Raw genomic sequence first — 20,987 nt, forward strand, 5'->3', positions numbered from 1 at the left:
GTGTTTTTTGAGTTCCTGGGGGTCGATTTACTCCGGAAAGGGTCATACAAATCGATTCCAAGACAAAAGATTTTTCGGCCAAAAAAAATCCAAGGCTAACCCCTTTGCATTTTTGGTAAAAATTTCGACGACTTTGAAAAGTGCTGCAATTAATTCTTTCAGGCACTATTCCGACGTAATTTTGCGAGAGGAATCGATTAAGCGCAGTCCCAATACGCTGCGAGCAACGGATCAAAAGTTACAGGCGAAAAACTGCTTATTTTCGTCCTCATTTCTCTGCTGTTGGTCCCACGCTCTTTTTCGTGTGTTTTTTGAGTTCCTGGGGGTCGATTTACTCCGGAAAGGGTCATACAAATCGATTCCAAGACAAAAGATTTTTCGGCCAAAAAAAATCCAAGGCTAACCCCTTTCCCCTACTCGGTTGTCACCTTGTCGTGGTGTAGGGGCTTGACGGTCGCAATGAATCCAGGGGTCATGTCGTTTCGGAGTTCTACGACTCCGATGCGAAGGTGACCTCGGACGAGCGGTCACTAAGACAACCGGCTCATCCTTCCGGGAGGGGTGTATGAATGGGTGCGTGAATATATGAGTGAGTGCGCGGGATGTGGCCGGGGCCCCTAGGGATATTCCTTAGAGACTAACCAAGGAAGGAGTAGTTGCCGACCGACCAGGGCTGCGAGTGACGTTAGTACCTTTACCGGACCGCTGTGGCGTACTACGGGTAAACGTAAGCCCGGGGGACTTCGGTACCCCGGCAAAGGTCCCAGGAAACCACATGTCCAAGGTGGGAGAACCGCTCCTCGCGGCCGTCTGGAGCCAATCTGGGGGTTGAACTTTGGGTCTCGGGCGCATGTATGGAGGATTACCTGGTCAGTATTTCCTCATAACCGACGTCCGGTAGGGTAAATCCGGCAAAGTCTAACCCGGCCGGTGGCCTACCCTGTTTCGGATTGACAGGGGAATCCCCGACTGGGCGACGTTAGGGATGGGGGGTTCGCACGGATAGGGAGGCCACTCGACAAACCGACAGCGGCTTCCGTGCGAGGGGATAGGGTTTTTCCGGCGGGGAAGATGCCACACTGCGGTGTGGCTGCCATGATGGCCGAACCGTCGTAATCTAACATTACTTTCAGCATGGATAACATAAACACCAAACCAAAAGAGAGGACGAAGCAGGAGGAGGCCCGAGAGCACTCGAGCAGCGGGCGCACTCGGGGGAACGCGAGGAGTAGGGGTACGCGTGGCCGGGGACTTGTAAGGGGCATTAGCTGGCCCCCTCTTGAGAGCATGGGGTCGGGGGATGCATCACCACAGGCGCCCGCATCTAACGTCTTGACGGAGACGGAAAGGGGTGAGGACGCGCCGCTACAGGAGGCGCCCGACGAGGCACTCTTGCAACAGCAGCAACAGCAGTCACTGCAGGGGAATAAGCGGAAGGGGGACGAGCTGACGCCGCCCGAGAACATAGCTTACTCGGACGGAGAGCTCTCTCTCCCGTACAGGTCCGGGGTAGAAGACGCAAACACGCAGCGCAAAGCTGCGTCCACCGAGGGGGAGGGAAAGGGGACCGTAATCCTCTCAGACGAGGAAGAAGCACCACGACCGCCCATGGGAACCCGCCCAAGACGCAAGAAGAGGTGCACGGCTACCGCCAAGGTAGCGTACCTGGAGGACGACTCCGACACGGGGGAGACCGATTCGGAGTGGAGCGCGAAGGATACGAACCCGTGGGTCACTAAGAAAGCACCGGCGGGTAGACAGAAGAAGGGCAAAGCTGCGGCTCGGCTCCAGGAAGAAACCCCGCAGGGGACGGGGCCTGTGGAATACAGGCTCATGACGGCATCGGACCTCGGGGCCCAGATAACGGAGTGGCTCGAGGATATAGATGCCATAAGGGAAAAATGCAAGTTGCAGGGTCAAGTGAGTAGCGAGATTAAGAGCAGGGTGGCCTTGGCGAAAGAGGCCCTGCTCACGATGACCGTGAAAGCGGAGGCGGCAGGCGATCCCGCCCTCCTGCGGGCGCGCAATAATGACCTAGAGGCCCAGTTGCGTGACGCCCGTCGGGAAAGGGACGAGCTCCAGCTGGAGCTAGAGAAGAACCGGCACGACCGAGAGAGGGCCGGAGTGGATGCTAGGAACCGCACGACGGTCTCCTATGCGCAGGTCGCTAGCAGGGGCTCGACGACAAGTGCCGACGAACGACTACCGGGAGCCGCCCGAAAGACGACGGCTCTTGATCTTGGGGTGGCCGCGAGAAGCGAGGTCGAGGCAATCGAGGTGCCGACGACGGCGGCATCAGCTGGTACCTCAGAGTTTGAGTTCCGCCTAACGGGGTCTCAACTCGAACTCATCCCGGACAACGACAGGGCCAGGAACGAGGAGCTGGCCAGGCAGGCTGAGGCGCTGAAACAGGTGCGGGAAGAGGTGAATAGGATATCCCGCTTGCTCCTCAGTGCCACGAGCGGGGGAGGAGGAGCCCAGCCAATTCCCCCCCATGGTATGGGCAGCCACGCTGGTGGGACCGCACAGGGGATGCACACAGCGCAAACCAGCTGCGTGCAAGCCACCGCAGAGGGAGGACAGCGGCTCTCGGAGGACCGGGGTACGAGCGACCCTCCGATGGAGGTCGAAGGTGGCACTGGTGCACGGGACCGCAGAAGCGGTACCAACAAGACGAGGAAGGGGAAGCCGCCTGGGGGAGAGACGTCGAGCGGCGCAATACCGGAGGCCGTACAGACTGCCCCAACAGAGGCCCCGGGGCGCACAGGGGGGACCGGACCCACCGCGGTCCGCCGTAGAGCCCCAAGGGGTGCAGCTGTGGCCATCAAGGGCAAAGGAGAGAACGTCCGCTACGCGGAAATTCTCAAATTTGCCCGCGAAAAGATACAGCTCGAGGAGCTGGGTATAGGAGAGACCAGGATACGGCGGGCAGCCAACGGGGGGGTTCTCATCGAGATTCCCGGGCCCGAAAATGCAAAGAAGGCCGACGCCCTGGCAATGCAGTTGACCAGGGTGATCGCGGTGAGATATGGCGACACGGTCTCAGTGACAAGGCCGGTTACCAAGGGCGAGCTGAGAGTGCAGGGCCTGGATGGCTCCATGTCCAGTGGGGAACTGGCTGGCATCCTCGCTGAGCAGGGTGGCTGCAAACCGGATGAGATCCGCGTGGGTGTCCCGAGAGGGACACCCAACGGGCTATTCAGCGTGTGGGTGCAGTGCCCTCTGAGGGCAGCCACGATTATCGCATCAAAGGGTAAGATCAGGATTGGCTGGGTCACGGCCAGGGCGGTGCTGCTGGATGCGCGCCCCAGGCAGTGCTTTAAGTGCTGGGGATTTGGCCATATAGGGAGTACGTGCAAGGAGCCGACAGAACGCCGGACAGCGTGCTACAGGTGCGGTACCGAAGGTCACCAGGCACGCGACTGTACGGCCAAACCTAAATGTGCGGTGTGCCAAGAGAGTGGGAAAGATAGCGCCCACAGGATGGGTTCCGGACGCTGCGCGTCCGTAGGCGAACGGGGTCGGAGGCCCGCAACCAATCCCAGCGAAAATGGCCAAGTGTGTCCAGAGTAATCTGAACCATAGTAGGGGGGCCCAGGATCTACTGAGGCAGTTCGTGCTCGAGGAAGGGATCGACATATGCCTCGTATCCGAGCCATACGTTGTCCCGGATATATCCACCTGGCTCAGCAGCGACGACGGCTTAGCGGCCATACACTGGAGGGCAGGGGGTAGCGCCGGCGAAGGCTCACTCCTTGGGAAGGGCAGAGGGTATGTGGCCGCTAGGATTGGGGACATTGCCGTCATATCGGTATACATATCCCCGAACATACGACTGCCGGAGTTCATTGCCCACCTGGAGGACTTGGCTCGGGTGATCCAGCTGGCGGGGAACAGCGGAAGGGGGGTACTTGTAGGGGGGGACTTCAACGCCCGCTCACATACCTGGGACCCTTCTTGGTCCAACCGTAGGGGAGAGCTGCTCGAGGAGTGGGCGGCATCGTGCGACATGCGTCTCTGCAATGCTGGCAAGACGGCGACATGTGTGAGGCCACAGGGGTCGTCCGTCGTGGACCTGACATGGTCGTCAGTAAACCTGGGGCCGGTAATCTATGGGTGGCAGGTGTCGAAGGACCAAGAAACGCTGTCCGACCACCGGTACATCTTGTACAGCGTTGGTGTTCCCAAATGCGAAAAGCGTAGGGGTGGAACGAGCCATGTGCGGTGGAGTTGGTCGAAGTTCAACCCCGACAATTTTGCAGACGCCCTGTCCCTCACTCTCTCGTGGGGACCAACCGGCGAGGACCACACGACACCGACGGGCCTTGCAGGATGGATCGAACGCAGTATGACGCAGGCTTGTGATGCGGCTGCGCCCAGGGCCCGCACGGGAGGCCGCTCCAGGAAAGCGACGCACTGGTGGAGCGAGGAGCTGGCGGACATACGCAGATCCTGCGTAGCAGCGAGGAGGCGCCTCGTTAGGGGGAGAAGAACGACAGACGACCGCCAAGGAATAGAGGCCGAGTATCGAGCCGCCAAAAGAAGGCTCCGGGATGCAATTAAAGCGAGCAAGGCCAAGGCGTGGAGAGACCTCGTGGGTTCCGTGGAAGCGGACCCATGGGGTTTGCCTTATAAGCTGGTGCTTGGCAAACTGCGAACCTCCCAAAAAGGGTTGACGGAGACGCTGGAGGAGGACACCCTCAAAAGTCTCCTTAATTCCCTCTTTCCGAGGGGAGACGGACGTGCACCGACAGCCCAGAGCGGCTCGCGATGGGATGAGGGATGGGCGGTCACGACGGAGGAGGTCAGAGCCGCATTAAAGAAAGGGTGCGCGCGAAGCGTCGCCCCAGGACCGGATGGCGTGAAAGGAACTGCGTGGGCCAAAGTTCCAGAGGGAATGATGAGGCTTCTAGCGAGGAACTTCACCCTCTGCCTCCGAGAAGGAACGGTCCCACGGCCATGGAAAAAGGCCCGGCTTGTGCTCATCCCTAAGGGGGGAGTACCCAGCGGGCCTCTCCCCAAGGTAAGGCCGATATGTCTACTCAGTGAGCTGGGGAAGACCTTCGAAAGAATCGTGGTGGCTCGTTTGGGGAAGTGGATTGAGGAGGATCCCCAAGAGCGCTTGTCAGAGGACCAGTACGGCTTCCGGGAAGGGCGATCCACAAACAACGCCCTGATAAGGGTGCGGCGGTTTGTGGAAAACGCCACAGAGAAAGGGGGCTATGCGGTCGCGGTGTCCTTGGACATCGCGAACGCTTTCAATAGCCTGCCATGGCCATCTATTAGGGGGGCACTCGAGGACAAAGGGGTCCCAGAGTATCTGCGGCGGGTCCTAGACTCCTATCTGTGGGACAGGCAAGTGGAGTACGTGGACAGAAACGGGGATCTTAGGAGTCTGGCAATGACGGCCGGGGTTCCACAGGGCTCAGTCCTAGGGCCCCTTCTATGGAATCTTACATTCGACAAGGTCCTGCGGGTGGAGGCGACTTCAGGCTGCGCTGTTGTCTGCTATGCAGATGACACGCTAGTCCTAGGATCCGCAGGGGATCCGTCCACGGCGGTAGCACTGGCAAATACGCTGGTAGCCAGGGTGGTCCGGCGAATAGCGGGTCTCGGCCTCACGATCTCGGCCAGCAAGACCGAGGCCGTCCTGTTTGGGCGCGTGAAGAAGGGGGGAGCAGTGAACATCCCGGATGTGAGGGTTGGTGCGGAGAGGGTGCCGCTGTCGGGGTCCATGAAGTACCTGGGGGTACGGATAGACTCCGGCCTTACGTTCCGGGCACACTTCGCCTCTATGAAGGCTAGGCTTGGGGGTGTCACGAGGGCGCTAGGCAGGTTGATGCCAAACCTGAGGGGACCATCTGAGGCCAGGCGCAGGCTATATGCTGGAACCCTATTCGCGGTGATCCTGTATGGCGCTCCGGTGTGGGGGGACGTGGCGGGGTCCTCAAAGCACATACAACGGGCTATTACGAAATACCAGAGGGAGATCTGCGCAAGAGTCGTTGCGGCATATCGCACGGCCTCCTTCGTGTCCGTCTCCTTACTAGCCAGGACCCCGCCGCTATACCTAGTGGCCGACGCGTACGCGCGTACATTTGGTAGGGTGCGGGAACTGCGATCAACCGGAACGTGGTCTCCGGGCACGCACAAGGCGGTTAGAGATGAAGAACTGCGCGTCGTCCACGAAAGATGGAAGACGTACCTCGGAAGCGCAGGGCTCCCCAGCGAGGGGTTGAGGTTGGCAATTTTAGCCAACTGGTCGGGATGGTTCGAGCGGGCGCACGGAAGCGCGACATTCCGTGTGACCCAAGTCCTAACAGGCCACGGCTACTTCGCTGATTTCCTCCACAGGATAGGGAAGGCGGAGCGGTCGACTTGCTGGTACTGCGGGCGGGAGGAGGATACGACGCGACACACAGTTGAGGTCTGCCCAGCGTGGAAAATCGAGAGGGAGGCCCTACGGCGTGCCGTTGGGGAAGACCTAACCCCACCTGGCCTGGTAAGGGCTATGGTGAAGTCAGGGGAGGAATGGGCGGCGGTAGCCAGATTCGCGGAACGGGTTATGACGGCCAAAGAGAAGCGGGAACGGGAACGCCAGCGGGCACCGCGTGACTAGGGCTAAAAGCGAGTAGGCACACGCATGAGGCAGGTCAAGACCTGAACGGGTAGGGGCCCAGACGGGCTGGCGGGACGGGGCACCGGCCGGCCTCCACCCCGTCCCTCGGTAGCGGGGCCCTGAGGCGGGTGAGGGGAGGGGGGAAGCGCGGGGCGACATAGATGGTGTCAGGATAGAGAGTGTCACGCTGTCAGTCGATAGGAGTAGGATAGGGTCGCCCCGGCCATGCTTCCTCTTCTTCTTCCTCTTCCTCTCCTTCTTCTTCGGCCTCCGACGCCCTGGGACGGTGGATGGAACGGCCGCGCCGGACCCATTACTACCTCGTACTCGCGTGGGCGGGGTGCTCGGTCAAAGCAACACGAGCACTAAGTGGGGGTCACCATACGCTGAGCGGCTCCGCTGAGCGGAGCCCGGGCTACAGCGCTGAACAGGGACCATCCACCATCGGGCAGGGACGCATTCACCGATGTTTTATCGGTGGATTGGGGAAGGCGAAAATATATTAGGATATGAAATACGTATGTGAGCGTGTGTGTGTGTGTATGTGTGTGAATGTATGAATGTATGTATGTGTATGGACGTGTACTATATGTATATATATATATACATAGTGGGGTGGGACGGGAGGCGCAACTCCCAATTAGGAGTTGGAGGTAGGTCCGCACGAATGCGGAAGGTGCCGGGGGGCTCCCCGAGGTTATGCCTCGTGCGGTTCCGGGGAGTCCCCTACCCGTACCAGGGTGGCCGCTGGTTTTTTAGTGGGTGCGAGTCCCACACTACCCTGAAGTTTCTTGCGCGAAACTCCAGGGTGTGCATAAAGCATTTTTACCAGCGATAACAAAAAAAAAAAAAAAAAAGGCTAACCCCTTTGCATTTTCGGTAAAAATTTCGACGACTTTGAAAAGTGCTGCAATTAATTCTTTCAGGCACTATTGCGACGTAATTTTGCGGGAGGAATCGATTAAGCGCAGTCCCAATACGCTGCGAGCAACGGATCAAAAGTTACAGGCGAAAAACTGCTTATTTTCGTCCTCATTTCTCTGCTGTTGGTCCCACGCTCTTTTTCGTGTGTTTTTTGAGTTCCTGGGGGTCGATTTACTCCGGAAAGGGTCATACAAATCGATTCCAAGACAAAAGATTTTTCGGCCAAAAAAAATCCAAGGCTAACCCCTTTGCATTTTTGGTAAAAATTTCGACGACTTTGAAAAGTGCTGCAATTAATTCTTTCAGGCACTATTCCGACGTAATTTTGCGAGAGGAATCGATTAAGCGCAGTCCCAATACGCTGCGAGCAACGGATCAAAAGTTACAGGCGAAAAACTGTTTATTTTCGTCCTCATTTCTCTGCTGTTGGTCCCACGCTCTTTTTCGTGTGTTTTTTGAGTTCCTGGGGGTCGATTTACTCCGGAAAGGGTCATACTAATCGATTCCAAGACAAAAGATTTTTCGGCCAAAAAAAATCCAAGGCTAACCCCTTTGCATTTTTGGTAAAAATTTCGACGACTTTGAAAAGTGCTGCAATTAATTCTTTCAGGCACTATTCCGACGTAATTTTGCGAGAGGAATCGATTAAGCGCAGTCCCAATACGCTGCGAGCAACGGATCAAAAGTTACAGGCGAAAAACTGCTTATTTTCGTCCTCATTTCTCTGCTGTTGGTCCCACGCTCTTTTTCGTGTGTTTTTTGAGTTCCTGGGGGTCGATTTACTCCGGAAAGGGTCATACAAATCGATTCCAAGACAAAAGATTTTTCGGCCAAAAAAAATCCAAGGCTAACCCCTTTGCATTTTTGGTAAAAATTTCGACGACTTTGAAAAGTGCTGCAATTAATTCTTTCAGGCACTATTCCGACGTAATTTTGCGAGAGGAATCGATTAAGCGCAGTCCCAATACGCTGCGAGCAACGGATCAAAAGTTACAGGCGAAAAACTGTTTATTTTCGTCCTCATTTCTCTGCTGTTGGTCCCACGCTCTTTTTCGTGTGTTTTTTGAGTTCCTGGGGGTCGATTTACTCCGGAAAGGGTCATACTAATCGATTCCAAGACAAAAGATTTTTCGGCCAAAAAAAATCCAAGGCTAACCCCTTTGCATTTTTGGTAAAAATTTCGACGACTTTGAAAAGTGCTGCAATTAATTCTTTCAGGCACTATTCCGACGTAATTTTGCGAGAGGAATCGATTAAGCGCAGTCCCAATACGCTGCGAGCAACGGATCAAAAGTTACAGGCGAAAAACTGTTTATTTTCGTCCTCATTTCTCTGCTGTTGGTCCCACGCTCTTTTTCGTGTGTTTTTTGAGTTCCTGGGGGTCGATTTACTCCGGAAAGGGTCATACAAATCGATTCCAAGACAAAAGATTTTTCAGCCAAAAAAAATCCAAGGCTAACCCCTTTGCATTTTTGGTAAAAATTTCGACGACTTTGAAAAGTGCTGCAATTAATTCTTTCAGGCACTATTCCGACGTAATTTTGCGAGAGGAATCGATTAAGCGCAGTCCCAATACGCTGCGAGCAACGGATCAAAAGTTACAGGCGAAAAACTGCTTATTTTCGTCCTCATTTCTCTGCTGTTGGTCCTACGCTCTTTTTCGTGTGTTTTTTGAGTTCCTGGGGGTCGATTTACTCCGGAAAGGGTCATACAAATCGATTCCAAGACAAAAGATTTTTCGGCCAAAAAAAATCCAAGGCTAACCCCTTTGCATTTTTGGTAAAAATTTCGACGACTTTGAAAAGTGCTGCAATTAATTCTTTCAGGCACTATTCCGACGTAATTTTGCGAGAGGAATCGATTAAGCGCAGTCCCAATACGCTGCGGGCAACGGATCAAAAGTTACAGGCGAAAAACTGCTTATTTTCGTCCTCATTTCTCTGCTGTTGGTCCCACGCTCTTTTTCGTGTGTTTTTTGAGTTCCTGGGGGTCGATTTACTCCGGAAAGGGTCATACAAATCGATTCCAAGACAAAAGATTTTTCGGCCAAAAAAAATCCAAGGCTAACCCCTTTGCATTTTTGGTAAAAATTTCGACGACTTTGAAAAGTGCTGCAATTAATTCTTTCAGGCACTATTCCGACGTAATTTTGCGAGAGGAATCGATTAAGCGCAGTCTTAATACGCTGCGAGCAACGGATCAAAAGTTACAGGCGAAAAACTGCTTATTTTCGTCCTCATTTCTCTCCTGTTGGTCCCACGCTCTTTTTCGTGTGTTTTTTGAGTTCCTGGGGGTCGATTTACTCCGGAAAGGGTCATACAAATCGATTCCAAGACAAAAGATTTTTCGGCCAAAAAAAATCCAAGGCTAACCCCTTTGCATTTTTGGTAAAAATTTCGACGACTTTGAAAAGTGCTGCAATTAATTCTTTCAGGCACTATTCCGACGTAATTTTGCGAGAGGAATCGATGAGGCGCAGTCCCAATACGCTGCGAGCAACGGATCAAAAGTTACAGGCGAAAAACTGCTTATTTTCGTCCTCATTTCTCTGCTGTTGGTCCCACGATCTTTTTCGTGTGTTTTTTGAGTTCCTGGGGGTCGATTTACTCCGGAAAGGGTCATACAAATCGATTCCAAGACAAAAGATTTTTCGGCCAAAAAAAATCCAAGGCTAACCCCTTTGCATTTTTGGTAAAAATTTCGACGACTTTGAAAAGTGCTGCAATTAATTCTTTCAGGCACTATTCCGACGTAATTTTGCGAGAGGAATCGATTAAGCGCAGTCCCAATACGCTGCGAGCAACGGATCAAAAGTTACAGGCGAAAAACTGCTTATTTTCGTCCTCATTTCTCTGCTGTTGGTCCCACGCTCTTTTTCGTGTGTTTTTTGAGTTCCTGGGGGTCGATTTACTCCGGAAAGGGTCATACAAATCGATTCCAAGACAAAAGATTTTTCGGCCAAAAAAAATCCAAGGCTAACCCCTTTGCATTTTTGGTAAAAATTTCGACGACTTTGAAAAGTGCTGCAATTAATTCTTTCAGGCACTATTCCGACGTAATTTTGCGAGAGGAATCGATTAAGCGCAGTCCCAATACGCTGCGAGCAACGGATCAAAAGTTACAGGCGAAAAACTGCTTATTTTCGTCCTCATTTCTCTGCTGTTGGTCCCACGCTCTTTTTCGTGTGTTTTTTGAGTTCCTGGGGGTCGATTTACTCCGGAAAGGGTCATACAAATCGATTCCAAGACAAAAGATTTTTCGGCCAAAAAAAATCCAAGGCTAACCCCTTTGCATTTTTGGTAAAAATTTCGACGACTTTGAAAAGTGCTGCAATTAATTCTTTCAGGCACTATTCCGACGTAATTTTGCGAGAGGAATCGATTAAGCGCAGTCCCAATACGCTGCGAGCAACGGATCAAAAGTTACAGGCGAAAAACTGCTTATTTTCGTCCTCATTTCTCTGCTGTTGGTCCTACGCTCTTTTTCGTGTGTTTTTTGAGTTCCTGGGGGTCGATTTACTCCGGAAAGGGTCATACAAATCGATTCCAAGACAAAAGATTTTTCGGCCAAAAAAAATCCAAGGCTAACCCCTTTGCATTTTTGGTAAAAATTTCGACGACTTTGAAAAGTGCTGCAATTAATTCTTTCAGGCACTATTCCGACGTAATTTTGCGAGAGGAATCGATTAAGCGCAGTCCCAATACGCTGCGAGCAACGGATCAAAAGTTACAGGCGAAAAACTGCTTATTTTCGTCCTCATTTCTCTGCTGTTGGTCCTACGCTCTTTTTCGTGTGTTTTTTGAGTTCCTGGGGGTCGATTTACTCCGGAAAGGGTCATACAAATCGATTCCAAGACAAAAGATTTTTCGGCCAAAAAAAATCCAAGGCTAACCCCTTTGCATTTTTGGTAAAAATTTCGACGACTTTGAAAAGTGCTGCAATTAATTCTTTCAGGCACTATTCCGACGTAATTTTGCGAGAGGAATCGATTAAGCGCAGTCCCAATACGCTGCGAGCAACGGATCAAAAGTTACAGGCGAAAAACTGCTTATTTTCGTCCTCATTTCTCTGCTGTTGGTCCTACGCTCTTTTTCGTGTGTTTTTTGAGTTCCTGGGGGTCGATTTACTCCGGAAAGGGTCATACAGATCGATTCCAAGACAAAAGATTTTTCGGCCAAAAAAAATCCAAGGCTAACCCCTTTGCATTTTTGGTAAAAATTTCGACGACTTTGAAAAGTGCTGCAATTAATTCTTTCAGGCACTATTCCGACGTAATTTTGCGAGAGGAATCGATTAAGCGCAGTCCCAATACGCTGCGAGCAACGGATCAAAAGTTACAGGCGAAAAACTGCTTATTTTCGTCCTCATTTCTCTGCTGTTGGTCCTACGCTCTTTTTCGTGTGTTTTTTGAGTTCCTGGGGGTCGATTTACTCCGGAAAGGGTCATACAAATCGATTCCAAGACAAAAGATTTTTCGGCCAAAAAAAATCCAAGGCTAACCCCTTTGCATTTTTGGTAAAAATTTCGACGACTTTGAAAAGTGCTGCAATTAATTCTTTCAGGCACTATTCCGACGTAATTTTGCGAGAGGAATCGATTAAGCGCAGTCCCAATACGCTGCGAGCAACGGATCAAAAGTTACAGGCGAAAAACTGCTTATTTTCGTCCTCATTTCTCTGCTGTTGGTCCCACGCTCTTTTTCGTGTGTTTTTTGAGTTCCTGGGGGTCGATTTACTCCGGAAAGGGTCATACAAATCGATTCCAAGACAAAAGATTTTTCGGCCAAAAAAAATCCAAGGCTAACCCCTTTGCATTTTTGGTAAAAATTTCGACGACTTTGAAAAGTGCTGCAATTAATTCTTTCAGGCACTATTCCGACGTAATTTTGCGAGAGGAATCGATTAAGCGCAGTCCCAATACGCTGCGAGCAACGGATCAAAAGTTACAGGCGAAAAACTGCTCATTTTCGTCCTCATTTCTCTGCTGTTGGTCCCACGCTCTTTTTCGTGTGTTTTTTGAGTTCCTGGGGGTCGATTTACTCCGGAAAGGGTCATACAAATCGATTCCAAGACAAAAGATTTTTCGGCCAAAAAAAATCCAAGGCTAACCCCTTTGCATTTTTGGTAAAAATTTCGACGACTTTGAAAAGTGCTGCAATTAATTCTTTCAGGCACTATTCCGACGTAATTTTGCGAGAGGAATCGATTAAGCGCAGTCCCAATACGCTGCGAGCAACGGATCAAAAGTTACAGGCGAAAAACTGCTTATTTTCGTCCTCATTTCTCTGCTGTTGGTCCTACGCTCTTTTTCGTGTGTTTTTTGAGTTCCTGGGGGTCGATTTACTCCGGAAAGGGTCATACAAATCGATTCCAAGACAAAAGATTTTTCGGCCAAAAAAAATCCAAGGCTAACCCCTTTGCATTTTTGGTAAAAATTTCGACGACTTTGAAAAGTGCTGCAAATCATTCTTTCAGGCACTATTCCGACGTAATTTTGCGAGAGGAATCGATTAAGCGCAGTCCCAATACGCTGCGAGCAACGGATCAAAAGTTACAGGCGAAAAACTGCTTATTTTCGTCCTCATTTCTCGGCTGTTGGTCCTACGCTCTTTTTCGTGTGTTTTTTGAGTTCCTGGGGGTCGATTTACTCCGGAAAGGGTCATACAAATCGATTCCAAGACAAAAGATTTTTCGGCCAAAAAAAATCCAAGGCTAACCCCTTTGCATTTTTGGTAAAAATTTCGACGACTTTGAAAAGTGCTGCAATTAATTCTTTCAGGCACTATTCCGACGTAATTTTGCGAGAGGAATCGATTAAGCGCAGTCCCAATACGCTGCGAGCAACGGATCAAAAGTTACAGGCGAAAAACTGCTTATTTTCGTCCTCATTTCTCTGCTGTTGGTCCTACGCTCTTTTTCGTGTGTTTTTTGAGTTCCTGGGGGTCGATTTACTCCGGAAAGGGTCATACAAATCGATTCCAAGACAAAAGATTTTTCGGCCAAAAAAAATCCAAGGCTAACCCCTTTGCATTTTTGGTAAAAATTTCGACGACTTTGAAAAGTGCTGCAATTAATTCTTTCAGGCACTATTCCGACGTAATTTTGCGAGAGGAATCGATTAAGCGCAGTCCCAATACGCTGCGAGCAACGGATCAAAAGTTACAGGCGAAAAACTGTTTATTTTCGTCCTCATTTCTCTGCTGTTGGTCCCACGCTCTTTTTCGTGTGTTTTTTGAGTTCCTGGGGGTCGATTTACTCCGGAAAGGGTCATACAAATCGATTCCAAGACAAAAGATTTTTCGGCCAAAAAAAATCCAAGGCTAACCCCTTTGCATTTTTGGTAAAAATTTCGACGACTTTGAAAAGTGCTGCAATTATTTCTTTCAGGCACTATTCCGACGTAATTTTGCGAGAGGAATCGATTAAGCGCAGTCCCAATACGCTGCGAGCAACGGAGCAAAAGTTACAGGCGAAAAACTGCTTATTTTCGTCCTCATTTCTCTGCTGTTGGTCCCACGCTCTTTTTCGTGTGTTTTTTGAGTTCCTGGGGGTCGATTTACTCCGGAAAGGGTCATACAAATCGATTCCAAGACAAAAGATTTTTCGGCCAAAAAAAATCCAAGGCTAACCCCTTTGCATTTTTGGTAAAAATTTCGACGACTTTGAAAAGTGCTGCAATTAATTCTTTCAGGCACTATTCCGACGTAATTTTGCGAGAGGAATCGATTAAGCGCAGTCCCAATACGCTGCGGGCAACGGATCAAAAGTTACAGGCGAAAAACTGCTTATTTTCGTCCTCATTTCTCTGCTGTTGGTCCCACGCTCTTTTTCGTGTGTTTTTTGAGTTCCTGGGGGTCGATTTACTCCGGAGAGGGTCATACAAATCGATTCCAAGACAAAAGATTTTTCGGCCAAAAAAAATCCAAGGCTAACCCCTTTGCATTTTTGGTAAAAATTTCGACGACTTTGAAAAGTGCTGCAATTAATTCTTTCAGGCACTATTCCGACGTAATTTTGCGAGAGGAATCGATTAAGCGCAGTCTTAATACGCTGCGAGCAACGGATCAAAAGTTACAGGCGAAAAACTGCTTATTTTCGTCCTCATTTCTCTGCAGTTGGTCCCACGCTCTTTTTCGTGTGTTTTTTGAGTTCCTGGGGGTCGATTTACTCCGGAAAGGGTCATACAAATCGATTCCAAGACAAAAGATTTTTCGGCCAAAAAAAATCCAAGGCTAATCTCTTTGCCATAACAAAAATACCGGACATACGCCAGGCTTACATGAAGAACGCACTAGTGCGTCTTAAACGAAATCCGGAAGAAATAGAACAAAGAAAGCTCACCCACGAACATGACACCAGAGCCAGGACACGAGGAAACCTCATACTTCCGAAAACTAAAACAACAATTGGGCACAGACAGGAAAGAGTTATTATGAACAAGCTGTATAATGAAATTCCATTAGAAATAAAGCAAAAATGTATACAGGGTTTCAAAAAAAGTATTAGTACTTGGATTTTACAGCAGGGAAGAATGTACTATGATAAACTGACTAACACCTAGAAAATAAGTGAATACCAAGACTCAATTAGGAATATAGAAGTTGTCTGAAGGTTTTGTCTGAATGTTTTCTTGTTACAAATGTAAGCAAATAAAAAAGTATCACCAACTTATTAGGTATAGATTAGGAAATAAGTACATGTGTAAATTTAAATAACAACTCGGAATGATTGATCTGCGTAATATAGTGAACTATCAGGTGCGAATGAGAATATCTCAAATGCAAGCACACAATCACGCAAAAAAAAAAAAAAAAAAAAAAATTGTAATTTAGGAAATTAAGTGACAACTTGTCACTAAGTAGAAAAAAGCAACTCCAGCCACACAAGCATAATTAGATGCTCAGGCATGGAGAACTGAGAATTATATGTAAACACGGAAAATATGTTTGTCAATAAATCTAAATCTAAATCTAAATCTAAATCTAACCCCTTTGCATTTTTGGTAAAAATTTCGACGACTTTGAAAAGTGCTGCAATTAATTCTTTCAGGCACTATTCCGACGTAATTTTGCGAGAGGAATCGAGTAAGCGCAGTCTTAATACGCTGCGAGCAACGGATCAAAAGTTACAGGCGAAAAACTGTTTATTTTCGTCCTCATTTCTCTGCTGTTGGTCCCACGCTCTTTTTCGTGTGTTTTTTGAGTTCCTGGGGGTCGATTTACTCCGGAAAGGGTCATACAAATCGATTCCAAGACAAAAGATTTTTCGGCCAAAAAAAATCCAAGGCTAACCCCTTTGCATTTTTGGTAAAAATTTCGACGACTTTGAAAAGTGCTGCAATTAATTCTTTCAGGCACTATTCCGACGTAATTTTGCGAGAGGAATCGATTAAGCGCAGTCCCAATACGCTGCGAGCAACGGATCAAAAGTTACAGGCGAAAAACTGCTTATTTTCGTCCTCATTTCTCTGCTGTTGGTCCTACGCTCTTTTTCGTGTGTTTTTTGAGTTCCTGGGGGTCGATTTACTCCGGAAAGGGTCATACAAATCGATTCCAAGACAAAAGATTTTTCGGCCAAAAAAAATCCAAGGCTAACCCCTTTGCATTTTTGGTAAAAATTTCGACGACTTTGAAAAGTGCTGCAATTAATTCTTTCAGGCACTATTCCGACGTAATTTTGCGAGAGGAATCGATTAAGCGCAGTCCCAATACGCTGCGAGCAACGGATCAAAAGTTACAGGCGAAAAACTGCTTATTTTCGACCTCATTTCTCTGCTGTTGGTCCCACGCTCTTTTTCGTGTGTTTTTTGAGTTCCTGGGGGTCGATTTACTCCGGAAAGGGTCATACAAATCGATTCCAAGACAAAAGATTTTTCGGCCAAAAAAAATCCAAGGCTAACCCCTTTGCATTTTTGGTAAAAATTTCGACGACTTTGAAAAGTGCTGCAATTAATTCTTTCAGGCACTATTCCGACGTAATTTTGCGAGAGGAATCGATTAAGCGCAGTCCCAATACGCTGCGAGCAACGGATCAAAAGTTACAGGCGAAAAACTGTTTATTTTCGTCCTCATTTCTCTGCTGTTGGTCCTACGCTCTTTTTCGTGTGTTTTTTGAGTTCCTGGGGGTCGATTTACTCCGGAAAGGGTCATACAAATCGATTCCAAGACAAAAGATTTTTCGGCCAAAAAAAATCCAAGGCTAACCCCTTTGCATTTTTGGTAAAAATTTCGACGACTTTGAAAAGTGCTGCAATTAATTCTTTCAGGCACTATTCCGACGTAATTTTGCGAGAGGAATCGATTAAGCGCAGTCTTAATACGCTGCGAGCAACGGATCAAAAGTTACAGGCGAAAAACTGCTTATTTTCGTCCTCATTTCTCTGCTGTTGGTCCCACGCTCTTTTTCGTGTGTTTTTTGAGTGCCTGGGGGTCGATTTACTCCGGAAAGGGTCATACAAATCGATTCCAAGACAAAAGATTTTTCGGCCAAAAAAAATCCAAGGCTAACCCCTTTGCATTTTTGGTAAAAATTTCGACGACTTTGAAAAGTGCTGCAATTAATTCTTTCAGGCACTATTCCGACGTAATTTTGCGAGAGGAATCGATTAAGCGCAGTCCCAATACGCTGCGAGCAACGGATCAAAAGTTACAGGCGAAAAACTGCTTATTTTCGTCCTCATTTCTCTGCTGTTGGTCCCACGCTCTTTTTCGTGTGTTTTTTGAGTTCCTGGGGGTCGATTTACTCCGGAAAGGGTCATACAAATCGATTCCAAGACAAAAGATTTTTCGGCCAAAAAAAATCCAAGGCTAACCCCTTTGCATTTTTGGTAAAAATTTCGACGACTTTGAAAAGTGCTGCAATTAATTCTTTCAGGCACTATTCCGACGTAATTTTGCGAGAGGAATCGATTAAGCGCAGTCCCAATACGCTGCGGGCAACGGATCAAAAGTTACAGGCGAAAAACTGCTTATTTTCGTCCTCATTTCTCTGCTGTTGGTCCCACGCTCTTTTTCGTGTGTTTTTTGAGTTCCTGGGGGTCGATTTACTCCGGAGAGGGTCATACAAATCGATTCCAAGACAAAAGATTTTTCGGCCAAAAAAAATCCAAGGCTAACCCCTTTGCATTTTTGGTAAAAATTTCGACGACTTTGAAAAGTGCTGCAATTAATTCTTTCAGGCACTATTCCGACGTAATTTTGCGAGAGGAATCGATTAAGCGCAGTCTTAATACGCTGCGAGCAACGGATCAAAAGTTACAGGCGAAAAACTGCTTATTTTCGTCCTCATTTCTCTGCTGTTGGTCCCACGCTCTTTTTCGTGTGTTTTTTGAGTTCCTGGGGGTCGATTTACTCCGGAAAGGGTCATACAAATCGATTCCAAGACAAAAGATTTTTCGGCCAAAAAAAATCCAAGGCTAACCCCTTTGCATTTTTGGTAAAAATTTCGACGACTTTGAAAAGTGCTGCAATTAATTCTTTCAGGCACTATTCCGACGTAATTTTGCGAGAGGAATCGATTAAGCGCAGTCCCAATACGCTGCGAGCAACGGATCAAAAGTTACAGGCGAAAAACTGCTTATTTTCGTCCTCATTTCTCTGCTGTTGGTCCTACGCTCTTTTTCGTGTGTTTTTTGAGTTCCTGGGGGTCGATTTACTCCGGAAAGGGTCATACAAATCGATTCCAAGACAAAAGACTTTTCGGCCAAAAAAAATCCAAGGCTAACCCCTTTGCATTTTTGGTAAAAATTTCGACGACTTTGAAAAGTGCTGCAATTAATTCTTTCAGGCACTATTCCGACGTAATTTTGCGAGAGGAATCGATTAAGCGCAGTCCCAATACGCTGCGAGCAACGGATCAAAAGTTACAGGCGAAAAACTGCTTATTTTCGTCCTCATTTCTCTGCTGTTGGTCCCACGCTCTTTTTCGTGTGTTTTTTGAGTTCCTGGGGGTCGATTTACTCCGGAAAGGGTCATACAAATCGATTCCAAGACAAAAGATTTTTCGGCCAAAAAAAATCCAAGGCTAACCCCTTTGCATTTTTGGTAAAAATTTCGACGACTTTGAAAAGTGCTGCAATTAATTCTTTCAGGCACTATTCCGACGTAATTTTGCGAGAGGAATCGATTAAGCGCAGTCCCAATACGCTGCGGGCAACGGATCAAAAGTTACAGGCGAAAAACTGCTTATTTTCGTCCTCATTTCTCTGCTGTTGGTCCCACGCTCTTTTTCGTGTGTTTTTTGAGTTCCTGGGGGTCGATTTACTCCGGAGAGGGTCATACGAATCGATTCCAAGACAAAAGATTTTTCGGCCAAAAAAAATCCAAGGCTAACCCCTTTGCATTTTTGGTAAAAATTTCGACGACTTTGAAAAGTGCTGCAATTAATTCTTTCAGGCACTATTCCGACGTAATTTTGCGAGAGGAATCGATTAAGCGCAGTCTTAATACGCTGCGAGCAACGGATCAAAAGTTACAGGCGAAAAACTGCTTATTTTCGTCCTCATTTCTCTGCTGTTGGTCCCACGCTCTTTTTCGTGTGTTTTTTGAGTTCCTGGGGGTCGATTTACTCCGGAAAGGGTCATACAAATCGATTCCAAGACAAAAGATTTTTCGGCCAAAAAAAATCCAAGGCTAACCCCTTTGCATTTTTGGTAAAAATTTCGACGACTTTGAAAAGTGCTGCAATTAATTCTTTCAGGCACTATTCCGACGTAATTTTGCGAGAGGAATCGATTAAGCGCAGTCCCAATACGCTGCGAGCAACGGATCAAAAGTTACAGGCGAAAAACTGCTTATTTTCGTCCTCATTTCTCTGCTGTTGGTCCTACGCTCTTTTTCGTGTGTTTTTTGAGTTCCTGGGGGTCGATTTACTCCGGAAAGGGTCATACAAATCGATTCCAAGACAAAAGACTTTTCGGCCAAAAAAAATCCAAGGCTAACCCCTTTGCATTTTTGGTAAAAATTTCGACGACTTTGAAAAGTGCTGCAATTAATTCTTTCAGGCACTATTCCGACGTAATTTTGCGAGAGGAATCGATTAAGCGCAGTCCCAACACGCTGCGAGCAACGGATCAAAAGTTACAGGCGAAAAACTGCTTATTTTCGTCCTCATTTCTCTGCTGTTGGTCCCACGCTCTTTTTCGTGTGTTTTTTGAGTTCCTGGGGGTCGATTTACTCCGGAAAGGGTCATACAAATCGATTCCAAGACAAAAGATTTTTCGGCCAAAAAAAATCCAAGGCTAACCCCTTTGCATTTTTGGTAAAAATTTCGACGACTTTGAAAAGTGCTGCAATTAATTCTTTCAGGCACTATTCCGACGTAATTTTGCGAGAGGAATCGATTAAGCGCAGTCCCAATACGCTGCGAGCAACGGATCAAAAGTTACAGGCGAAAAACTGCTTATTTTCGTCCTCATTTCTCTGCTGTTGGTCCCACGCTCTTTTTCGTGTGTTTTTTGAGTTCCTGGGGGTCGATTTACTCCGGAAAGGGTCATACAAATCGATTCCAAGACAAAAGATTTTTCGGCCAAAAAAAATCCAAGGCTAACCCCTTTGCATTTTTGGTAAAAATTTCGACGACTTTGAAAAGTGCTGCAATTAATTCTTTCAGGCACTATTCCGACGTAATTTTGCGAGAGGAATCGATTAAGCGCAGTCCCAATACGCTGCGAGCAACGGATCAAAAGTTACAGGCGAAAAACTGTTTATTTTCGTCCTCATTTCTCTGCTGTTGGTCCTACGCTCTTTTTCGTGTGTTTTTTGAGTTCCTGGGGGTCGATTTACTCCGGAAAGGGTCATACAAATCGATTCCAAGACAAAAGATTTTTCGGCCAAAAAAAATCCAAGGCTAACCCCTTTGCATTTTTGGTAAAAATTTCGACGACTATGAAAAGTGCTGCAATTAATTCTTTCAGGCACTATTCCGACGTAATTTTGCGAGAGGAATCGATTAAGCGCAGTCTTAATACGCTGCGAGCAACGGATCAAAAGTTACAGGCGAAAAACTGCTTATTTTCGTCCTCATTTCTCTGCTGTTGGTCCCACGCTCTTTTTCGTGTGTTTTTTGAGTTCCTGGGGGTCGATTTACTCCGGAAAGGGTCATACAAATCGATTCCAAGACAAAAGATTTTTCGGCCAAAAAAAATCCAAGGCTAACCCCTTTGCATTTTTGGTAAAAATTTCGACGACTTTGAAAAGTGCTGCAATTAATTCTTTCAGGCACTATTCCGACGTAATTTTGCGAGAGGAATCGATTAAGCGCAGTCCCAATACGCTGCGAGCAACGGATCAAAAGTTACAGGCGAAAAACTGCTTATTTTCGTCCTCATTTCTCTGCTGTTGGTCCCACGCTCTTTTTCGTGTGTTTTTTGAGTTCCTGGGGGTCGATTTACTCCGGAAAGGGTCATACAAATCGATTCCAAGACAAAAGATTTTTCGGCCAAAAAA

This window comes from Diprion similis, chromosome 9, assembly GCF_021155765.1.
Source record: "Diprion similis isolate iyDipSimi1 chromosome 9, iyDipSimi1.1, whole genome shotgun sequence".
Taxonomy (NCBI): Eukaryota; Metazoa; Arthropoda; class Insecta; order Hymenoptera; family Diprionidae; genus Diprion; species Diprion similis.